The sequence below is a fragment of the Salvelinus fontinalis genome, chromosome 10 (genome assembly GCF_029448725.1).
Source record: "Salvelinus fontinalis isolate EN_2023a chromosome 10, ASM2944872v1, whole genome shotgun sequence".
NCBI classification, from domain to species: domain Eukaryota; kingdom Metazoa; phylum Chordata; class Actinopteri; order Salmoniformes; family Salmonidae; genus Salvelinus; species Salvelinus fontinalis.
The window spans coordinates 44,770,365-44,790,515 of NC_074674.1; the positions used below are offsets into that span (position 1 = coordinate 44,770,365).

The 20,151-nt window shown below is 44.0% G+C and overlaps 1 protein-coding gene across 3 annotated transcripts in view; it reads right to left on the reverse strand.

The window, feature by feature from the left end:
- Positions 1-19,807, reverse strand: part of LOC129864188 (sister chromatid cohesion protein PDS5 homolog B) — a 94,649-nt gene extending 74,842 nt beyond the window's left edge. Inside the window, exon 1 of one of the 3 annotated variants that reach the window (XM_055936874.1) lies at positions 19,720-19,800. The gene's annotated coding sequence lies outside the window, so the exon portion shown is untranslated. Of the gene's footprint in view, positions 1-19,719 lie in introns of all 3 variants that reach the window. The other 2 variants (XM_055936872.1, XM_055936873.1) reach the window with 2 other exon arrangements.
- Positions 19,808-20,151: the final 344 nt, after the last annotated feature.

Sequence of the window (20,151 nt, forward strand, 5' to 3'; positions counted from 1 at the left end):
TGCCCATAGTTTGTAGGTAAGAACGATGGTGTAGACCTACAGTTGAAGTCGAAAGTTTACATACACCTTAGCCAAATACATTTAAACTCAGTTTTTCACAATTCCTGACATTTAATCCTAGTAAAAATGCCCTGTGTTAGGTCAGTTAGGATCCCCACTTTATTTTAAGAATGTGAAATGTCAGAATAATAGTAGAGAGAATGATTTATTTCAGCTTTTATTTCTTTCATCACATTCCCAGTGGATCAGAAGTTTACATACACTCAATTAGTATTTGTTAGCATCGCCTTTAAATTGTTTAACTTGGGTCAAATGTTTTGGGTAGCCTTCCACAAGCTTCCCACAATAAGTTGGGTGAATCTTGGCCCATTCCTCCTGACAGAGCTGGTGTAACTGTGTCAGGTTGATAGGCCTCCTTGCTCGCACACGCCTTTTCAGTTCTGCCCACAAATGTTCTATAGGATAGAGGTCAGGGCTTTGTGATGGCCACTCCAATACCTTGACTTTGTTGTCCTTAAGCCATTTTGCCACAACTTTGGAAGTATGCTTGGGGTCATTGTCCATTTGGAAGACCCATTTGCGACCAAGCTTTAACTTCCTGACTGATGTCTTGAGATATTGCTTCAATATATCCACATAATTTTCCTAACTCATGATGCCATCTATTTTGTGAAGTGCACCAGTCCCTCCTGCAGCAAACCACTCCCACAACATGATGCTGCCACCCCCGTGCTTCACGGTTGGGATGGTGTTTTTCGGCTTGCAAGCCTCCCCCTTTTTCCTCCAAACATAACGATGGTCATTATGGCCAAACAGTTATATTTTTGCTTCATCAGAACAGAGGACATTTCTCCAAAAAGTACAATCTTTGTCCCTATGTACAGTTGCAAACCGTAGTTTGGCTTTTTTAATGGCGGTTTTGGAACAGTGGCTTCTTCCTTGTTATGTCGATATAGGACTCGTTTTTACTGTGGATATAGAAACTTTTGTACCCGTTTCCTCCAGCATCTTCACAAGGTCCTTTGCTGTTGTTCTGGGATTGATTTACCCTTTTCACACCAAAGTACGTTCATCTCTAGGAGACAGAACGCATCTCCTTCCTGAGCGGTATGACGGCTGCGTGGTTCCATGGTGTTTATACTTCCGTACTATTGTTTGTACAGATGAACGTGGTACCTTCAGGCATTTGGAAAAGGATGAAGGATGAACCAGACTTGTGGAAGTCAAAAAATGTCTGAGGTCTTCGCTGATTTCTTTTGATTTTCCCATGATCTCAAGCAAAGAGGCACTGAGTTTGAAGGTAGGCCTTGAAATACATCCACAGGTACACCTCCAATTGACTCAAATTATATCAATTAGCCTATCAGAAGCTTCTAAAGCCATGACATTTTCTGGAATTTCCAAGCTGTTTAAAGGCACAGTCAACTTCATGTATGTAAACTTCTGACCCACTGGAATTGTGATACAGTGAATTATAAGTGAAATAATCTGTCTGTAAACAATTTTTGGAAAAATTACTTGCGCCATGCACAAAGTAGATGTCGTAACCGACTTGCCAACAAGAAATTGTTAACAAGTAATTTATGGAGTTGTTGAAAAACGAGTTTTAATGACTCCAACCTAAGTGTATGTAAACTTCCGACTTCAACTGTACATCTGCATGTTTGTGCTATGTAGAGGGATTATCGGCAAAGCCGATAAAGGGCCGTTAACCAAGACTAGAAAAGGTCAATATCGCCACAATATATCTCTCTTCTTCCCCTCTCCTCTCTTTCCCTCCCCAGTCTCCTCTTTCCCTCCCACCCCTCTTCTTCCCGTCTCTTCTCCCCCACCCTCCTTTCCTCTTCCCCCCTTCTCCCACCCCCACCTTCTCCCACTCCCACCTCTCCCTTCTCCCACCCCCCCATTCTCCCACCCCTACCTCTCCTCTTACTAGAGGAGCCAAGGGTCTGAGTAAACAGACATGAACCTCTCTCTAACCTAGACCAGATATCCACATTGACTTCACTCACTGGCATCAGTGACTTGCCAAGTTGCCAACTCTCCCTCCTCTTTGTCTCTCCCTTTCTTCCCCCCTCTTTCTCTCTAACATTACAGTTCTGCGTGTGTGTGTGTGTGTGTGTGTGTATATAAAACGCAGCATCATATGATGCAATATGCATCATAGCGGCTGTATTTCGAAAGTGATATCTCGAAAACTTGATTGCTGACATGCAAAATATTTTGGGACTATCAACAATGGACTAATAATAACCAATGCCAACATTCAGTTTTGGGGTGGAGATTTCCTTTAACTGTGTCCCTGGAAACATGATAACCATGGTTACCGATGGGGGTGGTGGGGGGGGGGGTCTGTCTGCAAAGGAAAGAGGGGGGAAAGAAAGAAAGAAGAAGAAAGGAGGGGGAGAGAGAGGCGGGGTAGAGGGAGAATTGGCAACTTGGCAAGTCACTGATGCCAGTGAGTGAAGTCAATGTGCTTATCTGGAGGGAGCTTCTGGAGGGAAAGGCAGCCGGGCATCATGCATTACAAAGAGACAGACTGTTACACTGCTGCAGTCAAGAGGGGAGAGATAGGCAGAGAGGATCGGTGACTGAAAGAAAGACAGGAGTATGAGTGAAAGGAGAGAGCGATCTCTGAAAGGAGAGAGAGAGAGATCTCTGAAAGGAGAGAGAGAGAGAGAGAGATCTCTGAAAGGAGAGAGAGAGAGAGAGAGAGATCTCTGAAAGGAGAGAGAGAGATCTCTGAAAGGAGAGAGAGAGATCTCTGAAAGGAGAGAGAGAGATCTCTGAAAGGAGAGAGAGAGATCTCTGAAAGGAGAGAGAGAGATCTCTGAAAGGAGAGAGAGAGATCTCTGAAAGGAGAGAGAGAGATCTCTGAAAGGAGAGAGAGAGATCTCTGAAAGGAGAGAGAGAGATCTCTGAAAGGAGAGAGAGAGATCTCTGAAAGGAGAGAGAGCGATCTCTGAAAGGAGAGAGAGAGAGAGCGATCTCTGAAAGGAGAGAGAGAGAGAGAGATCTCTGAAAGGAGAGAGAGAGAGAGAGAGAGAGAGAGATCTCTGAAAGGAGAGAGAGAGATCTCTGAAAGGAGAGAGAGAGATCTCTGAAAGGAGAGAGAGAGATCTCTGAAAGGAGAGAGAGAGATCTCTGAAAGGAGAGAGAGAGATCTCTGAAAGGAGAGAGAGAGATCTCTGAAAGGAGAGAGAGAGATCTCTGAAAGGAGAGAGAGAGATCTCTGAAAGGAGAGAGAGAGATCTCTGAAAGGAGAGAGAGAGATCTCTGAAAGGAGAGAGAGAGATCTCTGAAAGGAGAGAGAGAGAGAGAGATCTCTGAAAGGAGAGAGAGAGAGAGAGATCTCTGAAAGGAGAGAGAGAGAGAGATCTCTGAAAGGAGAGAGAGAGAGAGAGATCTCTGAAAGGAGAGAGAGAGAGAGATCTCTGAAAGGAGAGAGAGAGAGATCTCTGAAAGGAGAGAGAGAGAGAGAGATCTCTGAAAGGAGAGAGAGAGAGAGAGATCTCTGAAAGGAGAGAGAGAGAGAGATCTCTGAAAGGAGAGAGAGAGAGAGAGATCTCTGAAAGGAGAGAGAGAGAGAGAGAGAGAGAGAGATCTCTGAAAGGAGAGAGAGAGATCTCTGAAAGGAGAGAGAGAGATCTCTGAAAGGAGAGAGAGAGATCTCTGAAAGGAGAGAGAGAGATCTCTGAAAGGAGAGAGAGAGATCTCTGAAAGGAGAGAGAGAGATCTCTGAAAGGAGAGAGAGAGATCTCTGAAAGGAGAGAGAGAGATCTCTGAAAGGAGAGAGAGAGATCTCTGAAAGGAGAGAGAGAGATCTCTGAAAGGAGAGAGAGAGATCTCTGAAAGGAGAGAGAGAGATCTCTGAAAGGAGAGAGAGAGATCTCTGAAAGGAGAGAGAGAGATCTCTGAAAGGAGAGAGAGAGATCTCTGAAAGGAGAGAGAGAGAGAGAGATCTCTGAAAGGAGAGAGAGAGAGAGAGATCTCTGAAAGGAGAGAGAGAGAGAGATCTCTGAAAGGAGAGAGAGAGAGAGAGATCTCTGAAAGGAGAGAGAGAGAGAGATCTCTGAAAGGAGAGAGAGAGAGATCTCTGAAAGGAGAGAGAGAGAGAGAGATCTCTGAAAGGAGAGAGAGAGAGAGAGATCTCTGAAAGGAGAGAGAGAGAGAGATCTCTGAAAGGAGAGAGAGAGAGAGAGATCTCTGAAAGGAGAGAGAGAGAGAGATCTCTGAAAGGAGAGAGAGAGAGAGAGATCTCTGAAAGGAGAGAGAGAGAGAGAGATCTCTGAAAGGAGAGAGAGAGAGAGAGATCTCTGAAAGGAGAGAGAGAGAGAGAGATCTCTGAAAGGAGAGAGAGAGAGAGAGATCTCTGAAAGGAGAGAGAGAGAGAGAGATCTCTGAAAGGAGAGAGAGAGAGAGAGATCTCTGAAAGGAGAGAGAGAGAGAGAGATCTCTGAAAGGAGAGAGAGAGAGAGAGATCTCTGAAAGGAGAGAGAGAGAGAGAGATCTCTGAAAGGAGAGAGAGAGAGAGAGATCTCTGAAAGGAGAGAGAGAGAGAGAGATCTCTGAAAGGAGAGAGAGAGAGATCTCTGAAAGGAGAGAGAGAGAGAGAGATCTCTGAAAGGAGAGAGAGAGAGAGAGATCTCTGAAAGGAGAGAGAGAGAGATCTCTGAAAGGAGAGAGAGATACATCTCTGAAAGGAGAGAGAGATACATCTCTGAAAGGAGAGAGAGATACATCTCTGAAAGGAGAGAGAGATACATCTCTGAAAGGAGAGAGAGATACATCTCTGAAAGGAGAGAGAGATACATCTCTGAAAGGAGAGAGAGAGAGATCTCTGAAAGGAGAGAGATATCTCTGAAAGGAGAGAGATATCTCTGAAAGGAGAGAGATATCTCTGAAAGGAGAGAGATATCTCTGAAAGGAGAGAGATATCTCTGAAAGGAGAGAGATATCTCTGAAAGGAGAGATATCTCTGAAAGGAGAAAGAGAACTGAAAAGGGGGAATGTCAAGGTTGTGTTCAGCAAGGGTGTATTCTGTCGCAAAATGTTTTCCTCAATTCCCGACTTGGAAGACAAGCAATGTCTTCTTTACCTTTAGAGAGATGGGAGATTCTCATGAAACCCGTTTTAAAACGTCTGTAGCACATTGAGTGACAAAACCATGATGCATCTGCAAAAAATCAACTATCGTTCTGAGGACTAATATGTCTAAGTTTCTTTTTTTCTTTTTTGCCAGATTGTTTTTTTTATTATACATTTTCACCCCAAAATTCTCATTAAAAAATGCATCGTGATTGAATTCTTGGATCAATTTATAAAATGATGTTGCTGTGGTTTGTCTATAAATCATTAAGATGCTATACTACTTTAAGTTTATATTAAACTAAAACATGTATTACGTACAAACAATGTCTGTGGACATGTCCCATTACCATAACACTTTTTCCCGTTCCTGTAAAAAACTACATCTCATTACCATAACACTTTTTCACATTCCTGTAAAAAACTACATCTCATTACCATAACAATTTTAAGTTCCTGTAAAAACCCCAATGTTTTTAAATAAAGTTTTATTCACCCATGATGCATCATCTACAGCAGTAGAAGTTAATTTATTCGCCTATATATGACTTCGGAATGCAGTTCTTATTGTCAAACATCCCCTTTACCCCTCCTGGACCGAAACTGATCAACTCAAACTAGGAAAAAGTCTGATTTTAATTTGATCATTTAAACTCTAAATATAAAAATGTTGAATGTTATGTTTAACTCGGGGCTCCTGAGAGGTGCAGCGTTCTAAGGCATTGCATCTCAGCGCTAGAGGCGTCACTACAGACACTCTGGTTCGATTCCAGGCTGTATCACAACCCGGCCGTGATTGGGAGTCCCATAGGGCGGCGCACAATTGGCCCAGCATCGTCCGGGTTTGGCCGGTGTAGGCCGTCATTGTAAATTTAACTGACTTGACTAGTTAAATAAATGTTACATTAAATAAATAATCAAATAAAAACAGCTCAGCCGATACGTCGGGCCGATATGGGCCTTTTCTAGTCCATCGGCTCTTCCCTACCGGCTTTCCTGATAGTCCTGCTACATAGCAAAGCTGCTGCTATGGCAACCACCACTCACCGCCTGAGCCACGAGCACCGCCACAAAGCCAAGGAATGTCTAGCTGAGAAAATCAGCAGCGCCAAGTTAGCTCATTCATCCAAACAGATGCAGTATTGAGAAAATGGATGAATTGACACAATGACCAAAATCAAACTCCTGTTGCAAATATTAGTTTAAAGATGCAATATGCAGAAGTCTCCCCACCATTTCCTGGTTGCTAAAATTCTAATAGTTTGCCTAATTTCAGTTTATGAGTAATGGCTAGAGTAGAGCAGTGTTTCCAACCCGGGTCTTCCGGTACCCCCAACAGTATACATTTTTAATTGTAATCCTGGATAAGCACACCTGATTCAACTTGTCAACTAATCATCAAACCCTCAATGGGTTGTATGAGGTGTGTTTGTCAAGGGCTAAAACGGAACTGTGTAGTGTTGGGGGTACTGGAGGACCAGGGTTGGGAAACTGTGTGGTGTTGGGGGTACTAAAGGACCAGGGTTGGGAAACTGTGTAGTGTTGGGGTTACTGGAGGACCAGGGCTGGGAAACTGTGTACTGTTAGGGGTACTAAAGGACCAGGGTTGGGAAACCGTGTACTGTTGGGGGTACTGGAGGACCAGGGTTGGGAAACTGTGTACTGTTGGGGGTACTGGAGGACCAGGGTTGGGAAACTGTGTACTGTTGGGGGTACTGGAGGACCAGGGTTGGGAAACACTGGTGTAGAGAATCATTGTACCATCTAAACCGGTGTGAAATATATTTTCATTAATCTGAAAATATTGTATTTTCAGCTGTTAGAAACTGGTGTACAAAACTGAAAGCAAAAGACGCAAAAAAACTAAACTTAAAGGGAAGCATAGAAACTGAACACATAGAACATATCTAACGCTTCTTAGACTTGCTTTCAATGAAAATGGCAAATCTATAACTCACATTTCTATGTGAATTTGGTCAGGTCACCCCAAAAAGGTACACATTGCAGTTTTAATTCACCAATCAGTTTTTTTTATTGTTTTTTTAACCTTTATTTAACTAGGCAAGTCAGTTAATAACCTCTTTGGGGGTTACACTCTTTGGCAGTATTTTGACATCTGGATGAAAAACGTGCCCAAAGTAAACTGCCTGTTAATCAGGCCCAGAAGCTAGGATATGCATATAGAAAACACTCTAAAGTTTCTAAAACTGTTAAAATAATGTCTGTGAGTATAACAGAACAGGTATGGCAGGCGAAAACCCGAGGACAAACCATCCAAAAAAAACTATTCAGCCTACCACTGTTTCCAATGGCTGTCATGTTTATTATGAGGCGAAAACCTCCCAGATTGCAGTTCCTAGGGCTTCCACTAGATGTCAACAGTCTTTAGAAAGAGTTTAAGGCTTGTTTTTGGAAAAATTAGCTAGAATGGCTCCCATTTTGGCTGTAGTGTTTTCATGCGCGTGGATGAGTGTGTTCTTTGTTGTTTATCTCTGGTAAAGACAATAATGATTCTCCGTCTTAAATTTGATCGTTTATTTACGTATTAGGGTACCTGAGGTTTGATTATAAATGTTGTTTGACTTGTTTGGAGAAGTTACTTGGTAACGTTTGGGATTCATTTTGTATGCATTTTGAAGGAGGGAAACTGGGTGGATTATTGAATGAAGCGTGCCAGCTAAACAGAGTTTTTATGGATATAAAGAAGGACTTTATCGAACAAGAGGACCATTTGTGATGTAGCTGGGACCTTTTGGAGTGCCAACAGAAGAAGATCTTCAAAGGTAAGGCATTTATTATATTGCTATTTCAGACTTTTGTGGCGCACCTGCCTAGTTGAAAAATGTTTTTCATGCTTTTGTATGCGGGGAGCTGTCCTCAGATAATCGCATGGTTTGCTTTCGCCGTAATGCCTTTTGAAATCTGACACAGTGGCTGGATTAACAATAAATTAAGCTTTATTTTGATGTATTGCACTTGTATTTTCATGAATTTTCATGAATGTTGACGAGGTGGGTCGCTAGCGCCTCGCCAGAAAGGTTAAGAACAAATTCGTATTTTCAATGACAGCCTACGAACAGTGCCTTGTTCAGGGGCAGAACGACAGATTTGTACCATGTCAGCTCGGGGATTCGATCTTGCAACCTTCCAGTTACTAGTCCAAAGCTCTAACCACTAGGCGGTTACTAGTCCAACGCTCTAACCACTAGGCGGTTACTAGTCCAATGCTCTAACCACTAGGCGGTTACTAGTCCAACGCTCTAACCACTAGGCTGCCTGCCACCCCGATAATTCACCAATAATAAGACATGTCGATGTGCCCGGACATGCACGCAATAAGCAAGCTAGCTAAGCAGATAGCTGTTTGACCATGTTAGGAAAGATTACAATAATTTACCCTTTCATCTGTGGTGTTAGCTAGCTAACTATATTAGCTACTATGCTAGCTAGCTGTCCAGATTACCATGGTGGTACGATATCAGATCGGTTTTCATTAGGAAAATGTGGCGCTGGATATTTAAACGGCAGCATTAATAATTATACTGGACATTTGAGAAATGTACCGGACCCATATGCATTGGGTGCGTAACCCGATTATGGCGTCCACCCACGGAGATTAAAATGAACATGAAGGTTAATGTTAACTCATCTTAACAGAACATGCAAGTCGCGGAAGCAACGATGTGAGATCCCTTCTTACCAAATTCCCGATGCCCACATTTACATTTCCCTCAACCAACAAGACGAGTAACGAACAACAAAATCACTAGCCTATGTCAATCTACTATCCCCCCATAATAGAAAAGTTATCATTCTATTGGACAACTTGTCGAGAAGTAAATAAACTATTCCCAACAGACTCTGGGGCAGTTGTGGGAAGATCTATCCCAAATTCATACAACCAGTAGGCCAAGGCTACATACAAAATAAACATTAAAAAGTGTCTGATGCAACAGATCAGAAGGTTTAGCTTTCAATGTTGATAAACTATTTCTTCACATAATAAGCGTAGCAATGTGCACAAGGCAGTAAGCTACACGCGAATGTTTGATCCATAAGGCAATTAGCGGGAAAATGAGTCCGACACAAAGAATATACTGTAATATCATGTAGGTGTGGGGGTAAACGTGCAATTCAGTAGCCAGCAAACCTGAATTAAGACCAAGTTCAATTAGGTTCACACTCATTTGCAGTAGGCTAGATCTTTAAGGCTAATCAATACAATGTCTGAGTGTCAGACTAAGCTGTGGGCGATTACTCAAAAAAGGTTGTTTACAATAGCATTTAGGAAATATTCATGTAATGGAAGTAATTTTGACTAAAGCCTGCACTACATCTCTGTAATTATATTTGTCTTGTGTTCAACTACCGCAAAACGTTAGGAGCATGGGAATAGACCATCGCCCATTTAGGGAGATGACGACCTCTGACCTCTGCAGCTGAAAAGATATGGGATATATGGAGTTAAAAACAAGAGGAGTCTACTCTTTTTGATTTTTACCAATGACAGTCTGTTTTGGAATGGGTGGCCAGTAATAAACTGGTCCTGAACGTCTCTAAAACGAAGGGCATTGTATTTGGTACAAATCATTGCCTAAGTTCTAGACCTCAGGTGAATCTGGTAATGAATGGTGTGGCTATCATGGTCCAAACACATCAAGACAGTCGTGAAGAGGGCATGACAACACCCCCCAGCAGGAGACAAATGATTCGGCATAGGTCCCCAGATCCTCAAAAATTGTACAGCTTCACCATTGAGCGTAATCCTGACAGGTTGCATCACTGCCTGGTATGGCAACTGCTCTGTATCTGACCGTAAGGCACTACAGAGGGTAGTGCGTACGACCCAGTACATCACTGGGGCCAAGCTTCCTGACATCCAGGACCTCTATACCAGGCTGTGTCAGAGGAAGGCCCAAATTGTCAGACTCCAGTCACCCAAGTCATAGACTGTTCTCTCTGCTACCGCACGGCAAGCGGTACCGGAGTGCCAAGTATAGGTCCAAAAAGCTCCTTAACAGCTTCTACCCCCAAGCCATAAGACTGCTGAACAATTGATCAAATGGCCACCGGATTATGACATTGAACCCCCCCCTTTTTGTTTTTACACTGCTGCTACTTGCTGTTTATCATCTATGCATAGTCACTTTGCCCCTACCTACATGTACAAATGACCTCTAACCTGTACCCCTGCACATTTAGTCGGTACCAGTGCCCCATGTATACAGCCTCGTTACTGTTATGTAATTCTACTGTGTTACTTTTTATTTTTTACTTTATTCTCTAAATATTTTCTTAACTCTATTTCTTGAACTGCACTTTTGCTTAAGGGCTTGTAAGTAAGCATTTCACTGTAATAAAATTTGATTTGAGGAGACTAAATTACTTGGTGTTACCTTCGATTGTAAACTGTCATGGTCAAAACATATAGATTTCTAGGGTTGTAAAGACTTCACAAAGCAAGTCCTGCAGAGTCTAGTTTAATCGTGATTATTGTCCAGTCATATGGTCAAGTGCTGTGAGAGAAAGACCTTAAGCTGCAGCTGGCCCAGAACAGAGCGGCACGTCTTGCTCTTCATTGTAACCAGAGGGCTGATATTAATACTATGCATGCTAGTCTCTCTTGGCTAAGAGTCGAGGAAAGACTGATTTGTTTCTTACAAAAACAAGAATTGACGCAATGTCGGAAATTTCAGATAGTTTGCATAGTCAACTTACACACAGCACTGACACTAGGACTAGGGACGATATGGCTTAAATATATTCACAGTGTGACAGTTATGGTCAAGGAAAACAAGCCTATCCACTGTCTATGGCTTCAGTACTACGCCGTGGCATATTATGGTACCACCCTGAAAATAAATAACATACAAATAACTATTTCACATGTTGCGCAAATGGTGATGTTGAATGTTACCAAACAGAATAACTTCCAAGAATTCCAAATAAATAATGTAAATATTCAAGTCAAACAGGGAAAGACCACAGCTTCAAATAGGGGCTTAGGCTTATGAATGACCAAAATGTCACACTTTCCATTTAACCAGGTTGTTAACTCTTGCTATAGAACCAACAATCATATTGGTTATCATACAGGTTATGGGAAAGGAGAACAAGCCTATCTACTGTATCTGTCACCACATTGCCACCAGTGCTGAAGGCCCTTTCGGAAGGTGAACTAGTGGCTGGAATGCACAGGTATTTCTTGGCCAGTTTGCTCACTCTTGGAAGGAGCTCTTCATGGACCCGCCACCACTCCAGAGGATCTGCCTCACCTGTCAGCAGCAACAGAGCTTTTCAGCTCAGCTTCAAATGGCCCCTTTGTCAGACAGGGAAGCTGCTGGGTGTGTCTCCTTTTTTGTAAAAAAAACTTCTTCTTTTTTTAAAGCATCTTCTTAATCTTCTTTGTTTCCACTGGGTCTGGTGCTCCTGACCTGTGATTTATCTGTATCTCCGATGGATGGCACCTGCTCTGTCAGCAGTCTATGAAGCTGCTGCTGCTCTTGTATTTATGCAGTCCAACCCCGTTGCTCTTGATGCATGTGATCTTAAAGCGCGGGTTCTAGGAGGGATGCTACGTCCAACAGGTCATCTGTGATTGGATCTGAGTATTTGTTTCCGTTCAGATAATCAAGGATGGTCCTCTTGATGTCCTTTGTTAGGGGGTGAGTCATCTTCCAGAGTCAAAACAGTGACGTTGAACAGCTGGATTTAAGCAGGCTGCAGGTAGGAGACACTGAAATAATATTTTCCGGACAAGGAGTCAGTGAACTGCTGCAGGGGAGCCAGGGCTTTGTTGATTGACTCAAGGACTTGCATGTCCTGCAATGTAGGCACAAGGTGCCTGATTTTCTTGTCTGCAGCCAGGACCCGAGTTACAGCCTTCTCCTGTTCAAAGCACTCTTTGGATCATCTTCTGACGTGAGCCCCACCTGGTTGGAGTTTCAATGACAAGTGAGTGGTCAGGCAAGTCAAGTTCAGCAACTTGTGCAGTTTTCATAGCTTTTTTCCCCCTCCCAGGCCATAGAAAAGTCATTGACTACTCTCTTGCAGACAGCAACTGGTCAACCTGGCATCTTTAACACTTCTCTCTGTAAAAATACCAACAAAACAATTGACAATATTAACAGCTTTTCTCCTTATATTCAAATGACAGAATAGAAACGAGAAGCAAAAAGTAAACCACTAAATAATAAATAATAGATATATTACACAAATATGAAATTTAATTTAACCGTTTTCCATTATTGGGTGCAAATTTTAATTACAGTAATTGTGATTTAATGGATTGGATTGATCTACATTCATTAAATACAGTAAAATAAATATATTTCAAGTCATGTGATGAACACTCCAGTTTTGAATCCAACAATTGGCCAGCAATGCTAGGCTAGATAGTTATTGATTAAATATGAATTTAACTAGCATCCTGAAAGTTTATAACAGCAGCCGCATAATTGCGAAAATATTTTGGCAACTATTTAAAAACTTACCGATGGCCAGGTGAAGACGGTGACCAAACCACTGCAGTCTTGTCCAGCTGTTCAGCTCCATGGCTTTTACTATGTTATATTTGTTGTCAGTTGTAAAACACACACAAGTTGCTCTTCTTTCAGTCCTCATAATTCTAGGGCATCTCTCAGCCCTCGGGCAAGCAGTTCTCATGTATGGTCCTCCGGGGGGGGGGGGGGGGGGGGGGGGGGGGGGGGGGGGGGGGTGTTTGCAAACATATTCTCTTCAGGTCCCAGGCATCGGTTATAAAATGCAGTTAGGGTAATCTAAGGCTCGGATGTTGGGCTTGACCATAGGTCCGTTGTGCTGGCAACGTGTATCATGTTTTCAATCTCCCTCTTCACTCTTTCATGGCATTCAGTGTACTTATTTGGCAAGACTGTCCCGCTAAAGTATTTTCGGCTAGGCAGTACATACCTGGGATCCAATGTTTTTCAATCCGTAATGTCCCGCCATCTTTTGCTTTTCTTGTCGTACGGGATCCACTTTTAAAATGGCGCAACCAATCAAATCAAATGTATTTTATAAAGCCCTTCTTACATCAGCTGTTACAAAGTGCTGTACAGAAACCCAGCCTAAAACCCTAAACAGCAAGCAATGCAGGTGTAGAAGCACGGTGGCTAAGGAAAAACTCCCAAGAAAGGCCAGAACCGAGCGACCAGCGTGTTTTAGTTCAAACTTGATGTCGTTTTAGGCACCGGGGTGGATGTTGGAGTTTTGCGCCTCTTCGTACTTTCACCATAAAACCATTGACAACACGGCGGCTTTTTAGGTAGTTATAGGAGGTTACTTGTGTTTCCCCCTTTTACAACTACAGACCGCTTGCAAATAACTTGCAAATAATGTTCTTTTTTGTTGTTCTGTGTCCGTTGTCTTAAAACCAAACCATGTCCACACTATCAACATTGCACCTTTTTAAATCTACAAATTCTTCACTTGCTGCGGGAATTGGCTGAGTAGTTCTTTTGAAAACTCTTATTACTTGTGTTTTTCTCCATCGTGTTTGTTTCCACCACTAACTGATTTCTAGGTGTTTGTTTCCAAAGTGTGTTTGTTTCCAAACGTGTGTTTGTTTCCAAAGTGTGTGTGTTTGCGTCATCACGCAGTGCACATCGTTTCCCCCCCAAGGTTGGTAGGGGCGCCTTTCATTCCAAAATGAGATTATTCTCATTCGTTGCAGCTGCCGGAATGACACTAATTTGTAAATTAATACATTTAACACAGAAAACAATAAAATACCAGTACAGAAGGTAAAGTATAGATCCAAACCGGTACATAAATGAAGACATAAATGTATATGGGATGTATAAATGCAAGCATAGCGCTTGCAACGCCAGGGTTGTGGGTTCAATTCCCACGGGGGGACCAGGATGAATATGTATGAACTTTCCAATTTGTAAGTCGCTCTGGATAAGAGCGTCTGCTAAATGACTTAAATGTAAATGTAATATTGTTTTCCCCCCCGTTATACCGCCCAGACCTGACACACACACACACACACACACACACACACACACACACACACACACACACACACACACACACACACACACACACACACACACACACACACTTACCCCACCAGACATGCCACCAGGGGTCTTTTCACAGTCCCCAGGTCCAGAACAAATTCAAGGAAAACGTACAGTATTATACAGAGCCATGAGTGCATGGAACTCCCCTCCATCTTATATAAATCGCAATTTAACAGCAAACCTGTTTTCAAAAAACAAAGCAAAAGCTCACGGAACAACGCCTCTCTGTGACCTACTTGTTGTGTGTATGTACTGACGTGTACATGTAACTGATAGATGCACACACACACTACATGTTAATGTTTTTAAAAGGTAATGTAAATTGTAAAGGCGTTTGTCTGTAATGTATTTTTTCGCTATGTGTCGGACCCGAGTAAGACTAGCAGTCACCATTGGGATTCTAATAAATAACTGGTGCACGCCGCTGAGGAGGCAGCGTAGTGGTTAGAGCGTTGGACTAGTAACTGAAAGGTTGCAAGTTCAAATCCCCGAGCTGACAAGGTACAAACCTGTCGTTCTGCCCCTGAACAAGGCAGTTAACCCACTGTTCCTAGGCCGTCATTGAAAATAAGAATTTGTTCTTAACTGACTTGCCTAGTTAAATAAAGGTAAAATAAAATGTAAAAAACACTGCCTGCCCTACAGGACACCTACAACACCAGGTGTCGCAGGACGGCCAAGAAGATTATCAGGGACCCTAGCCACCCCCTGTTCTCCCCACTTCAACATCACTCTGACGCGGGCAGTACAGGAGAATCTTGGCAAAAACGTAAAGACTGGCAGTGTCAGAGGAACCCCCCCCAAAATAGAATCCAGTCACCCCAGCCATAGACTGTTCTTTCTGCTACCGCATGGCAAGCGGTACTTGAGTGGCAAGTTTAGGTCCAAAAGGCTCCTTAACAGCTTCAAATGGCCTTCCTTTCGCAGAACAAGAATAGACTGACAATTTTCAGAAGAAAGTTATTTGTTTCTGGCCATTTTGAGCCTGTAATCAAACCCACAAATGCTGATGCTCCCGATACTCAACTAGTCTAAAGAAGGCAGTTTTATTGCTTCTTTAAATCGGCACAACAGTTTCAGCTGTGCGAACATAATTGCAAAAGAGTTTTCTAATGATCGATTAGCCTTTTAAAATGATAAACTTGGATTCGCTAACACAACGTGTCATTGGAACACAGGAGTGATGGTTGCTGATAATGGGACTCTTGACGCCTATGTAGACATTCCATTAACAATCTGCCGTTTCCAGCTACAATAGTCATTTACAACATTAACAATGTCTACACTGTATTTCCGATCAATTTGATGTTATTTTAATGAACAAAGTTTTTTTCTTTTAAAAACAAGGACATTTCTAAGTGACCTCGAACGGTAGTGTTTATATATTGGGATGGAGGCAGAGTAAAGACTGAGGGGGTGGGGGAAATGACCATTGAGTGAAAAATAAATATATATTTTAAAAAATTGCACTATATACATGACTATTGCAGTGATGAACAAATAAGTGTTATTATGTTATGTATTTAGTGCTATTTATATGAAAAACTATATATTACATGTTTTCACTCAACGGTCATTCCCCCCACCCTCTCAACAGTCATGCTGCTGCCCCCCCCCCCATAGTCATCCCCCCTCCCCCTCAACGGTCATGCTGCTGCTCCCCCCACCCTCTCAACAGTCATGCTGCTGCTCCCCCCATAGTCATCCCCCCCACCCTCTCAACAGTCATGCTGCTGCTCCCCCCATAGTCATCCCCCCTCCCCCTCAACGGTCATGCTGCTGCTCCCCCCATAGTCATCCCCCCACCCCCTCAACAGTCATGCTGCTGCTCCCCCCATAGTCACCCCCCCCCTCAACGGTCATGCTGCTGCTCCCCCCATAGTCATCCCCCCTCCCCCTCAACGGTCATGCTGCTGCTCCCCCCATAGTCATCCCCCCTCCCCCTCAACGGTCATGCTGCTGCTCCCCCCCATAGTCATCCCCCCACCCCTTCAACAGTCATGCTGCTGCTCCCCCCATAGTCACCCCCCCCTCAACGGTCATGCTGCTGCTCCCCCCATAGTCATCCCCCCTCCCCCTCAACGGTCATGCTGCTGCTCCCCCCATAGTCATCCCCCCTCCCCCTCAACGGTCATGCTGCTGCTCCCCCCATAGTCATCCCCCCACCCCCTCAACGGTCATGCTGCTGCTCCCCCCACCCCCTCAACAGTCATGCTGCTGCTCCCCCATAGTCATCCCCCCACCCCCTCAACGGTCATGCTGCTGCTCCCCCATAGTCATCCACCCACCCCCTCAACGGTCATGCTGCTGCTCCCCCCATAGTCATCCCCCCACCCCCTCAACAGTCATGCTGCTGCTCCCCCCATAGTCACCCCCCCCTCAACGGTCATGCTGCTGCTCCCCCCATAGTCATCCCCCCTCCCCCTCAACGGTCATGCTGCTGCTCCCCCCATAGTCATCCCCCCTCCCCCTCAACGGTCATGCTGCTGCTCCCCCCCATAGTCATCCCCCCACCCCTTCAACAGTCATGCTGCTGCTCCCCCCATAGTCACCCCCCCCCCCTCAACGGTCATGCTGCTGCTCCCCCCATAGTCATCCCCCCTCCCCCTCAACGGTCATGCTGCTGCTCCCCCCATAGTCATCCCCCCTCCCCCTCAACGGTCATGCTGCTGCTCCCCCCATAGTCATCCCCCCTCCCCCTCAACGGTCATGCTGCTGCTCCCCCCCATAGTCATCCCCCCACCCCTTCAACAGTCATGCTGCTGCTCCCCCCATAGTCATCCCCCCACCCCCTCAACGGTCATGCTGCTGCTCCCCCCACCCCCTCAACAGTCATGCTGCTGCTCCCCCATAGTCATCCCCCCACCCCCTCAACGGTCATGCTGCTGCTCCCCCATAGTCATCCACCCACCCCCTCAACGGTCATGCTGCTGCTCCCCCCATAGTCATCCCCCCTCCCCCTCAACGGTCATGCTGCTGCTCCCCCATAGTCATCCACCCACCCCCTCAACGGTCATGCTGCTGCTCCCCCCATAGTCATCCCCCCACCCCCTCAACAGTCATGCTGCTGCTCCCCCATAGTCATCCCCCCACCCCCTCAACAGTCATGCTGCTGCTCCCCCATAGTCATCCCCCCACCCCCTCAACAGTCATGCTGCTTCTCCCCCATCGTCATCCCCCCACCCCCTCAACGGTCATGCTGCTGCTCCCCCATAGTCACCCCCCCACCCCCTCAACGGTCATGCTGCTTCTCCCCCATAGTCATCCCCCCACCCCCTCAACGGTCATGCTGCTGCTCCCCCATAGTCACCCCCCCACCCCCTCAACGGTCATGCTGCTTCTCCCCCATAGTCATCCCCCCACCCCCTCAACGGTCATGCTGCTGCTCCCCCATAGTCACCCCCCCCACCCCCTCAACGGTCATGCTGCTTCTCCCCCATAGTCATCCCCCCACCCCCTCAACGGTCATGCTGCTTCTCCCCCATAGTCACCCCCCACCCCCCCAACTGTTTTTTACTCTGCCTCCACCCCAATGGACACTTACTTATTAATCAATGCCAAAGTTGTTATTATGGATATAGTGCTGTTTATATTGTTTTGTTTTTATTTATTACCATTTGTCATTTTATTTCACTTCATCCTGCATGTTGGAGCTCAGCGCCTAAGATTTTCACTGTACCCTGCAATCACACCTGCAACCCTGTACACGTGACTATTAAAACAATCTGAGGAAGTGTCGACAAGTTAAGGTTGGTTAAATTCTCTGTGTTACGCCAAACAGTACCCCTCCTGCCAGCTGGAACAGAGTAATGGTCTGACTGCGATATTTTAAAAGCTAGGTGAAGGTGCACATTTCTTAAAGGTCCAACGCTGTCAAAAATGAGATTTTACTGTGTTTTATATTATATATATAGCCACACTGAGGTAACAATAAAACTGTACAATTGTGAAAACGACAATGCCCTTTTTTTAAGTATAAAGAGCTGTTTGAAAAGACAGTCTTGATTTTTAAGCTTGTTCTGGTCTGGGCAAATTAGTGAGATTGCACTCCAGGATCTTAAGCACAACATTTTTGTAATATATAGTAGGAATTGGATTCATACCATATAATACGAATAGCAAAAAATATGTTTAAAAAAAACCATACGAAAATGGATGATGTAGTACACAAAAAACAAGGACTACTACTGCGAGCACCACCTTCAAAACTATTGGCTGAAATTATTTTAAAAAATATGTATAATGCATTTTTAATACACCAATAAGAACCAGTTCCAAACCTATCTGCCAATAACAACGAGTTTTCAGTTTCCCCTCTCCACTCAGACCACTCCCAGACAGTCCTAGATAAATTCTTACTTGAGAAATTGCTCTTTGCTAAGAAGCCATTTTTATTTCATTTTGATGGAAAACAAATCACAGTTAGGTACCTAATTGTTACCCAGAAATGATTTGATACTGAGGTAAAAACGGCTGCATTGGACCTTTAAGAGACCCTGTGTCAAAAGCCAATTCATCCATTTGCACATTTTCAAAGGGTTTTTATGACAAGCATGTGGGAGAAACGTAATGGTTGTGCAATCATGTGCGTTAGTTCAATCAATACAGCACGAAGTTACAGACTGAGAACTGTGTTGTTGACAAAGCAACGCAAGATGTATGTAGGAGGGGGAAGGGGACAACTAAATATGACAATATTTTATGTGTTCATAAAAGGATGGTTGGAAACTTTGGCAAAGACTTACATCATTGACACATCTTACTAGCTAACCAAAACGGGAAAAAAGTCTGAATTATTGGTTCCAAATCAAAATCATGCCATTCGACTTTTCCTTTAGCTCGCTAGCTAGCAAACCAGGCTAGCGTTACAGTACATAATTAACTTCCCTTATCGAACTTCAGCCACGTACAAATATCGAAAATATGATATGCTAACTAGTTAACGCTAGCTAATTCACAAAAACGCATGAGCAGTAGCTAATATTTTCAACATGGACACGAGGTATGCATGTAGTTAGCCATTCTTGCAAGCTAGCTAACTAGCTACATTAGCTAGCTACGCTGTAAATGCAGTCGCATTCATATGGGTGAATGGCTGGCTGTGCGTATTGTTATGGCACAGTTGTACGTCAAGGCCACTAGTTGACTGAATTGCTTGTTAGTGTACTGTAGCTAGTTAGCTAGCAATACAAATTACATTGAGTAACACGCAAGTCCTGCATTTGCTACTATTAATTGTATTTTGTTGAGAACATTAAATCAACCACGCACAGCGTGCACATATATTCGTTTCATAGCCATCTACAACCCCGTTGCCAGTGGTACATTTACAACAACAAAAAATACTGTTAGCTAAACTTGCCCCCATTCTCTACCCCCAGTGTAAGAACAGCGGCAAGGCGGACACCGCTAGCTAGCTAGCTAGCTAGCCCCGATACACACGGGCAGTGAACACGGACAGCTCCGTCGGATTTGGAGCACTTTTACTGGACAGATCCAGACAAATGTTGTGCCTCCAAAAATAAACACCACGAAATTAACTCCGAATTCCACACGAATAACGTTTGCTTGTGATAATTCCTACCTTGTTTTTATGAATTGCAATGAATTGTATCCTCTCTCTTGCAGCTCTCTTCCCCCTCCTATCTTCAAAATGGCGCCAATTTGCTCCGACAGCACCCGTGGGCCAAAAACCATAGAGAGGGACAGAGCGCCCTCTATGGAGCCACACAGGGAACGCACCGACGGGTTGAATAATGGAACGACCCTGGGTTTATAAAGCTCGGATATCGACTCTGCCGCTTGAGCATGCTTTTGGGGCACGGTCGATAGCTCGCTGGACTTCGGGCTAGAAGGCTATTACTGTATTGACTTACAGAATCTATATATATATATATATATATATATATATATATATATATATATATATATATATATATATATATATATATATATATATGTAAAATGTTTATTATTACATTTTTAAAAAGCTCAATGTGCACGTGCAATTCATTTA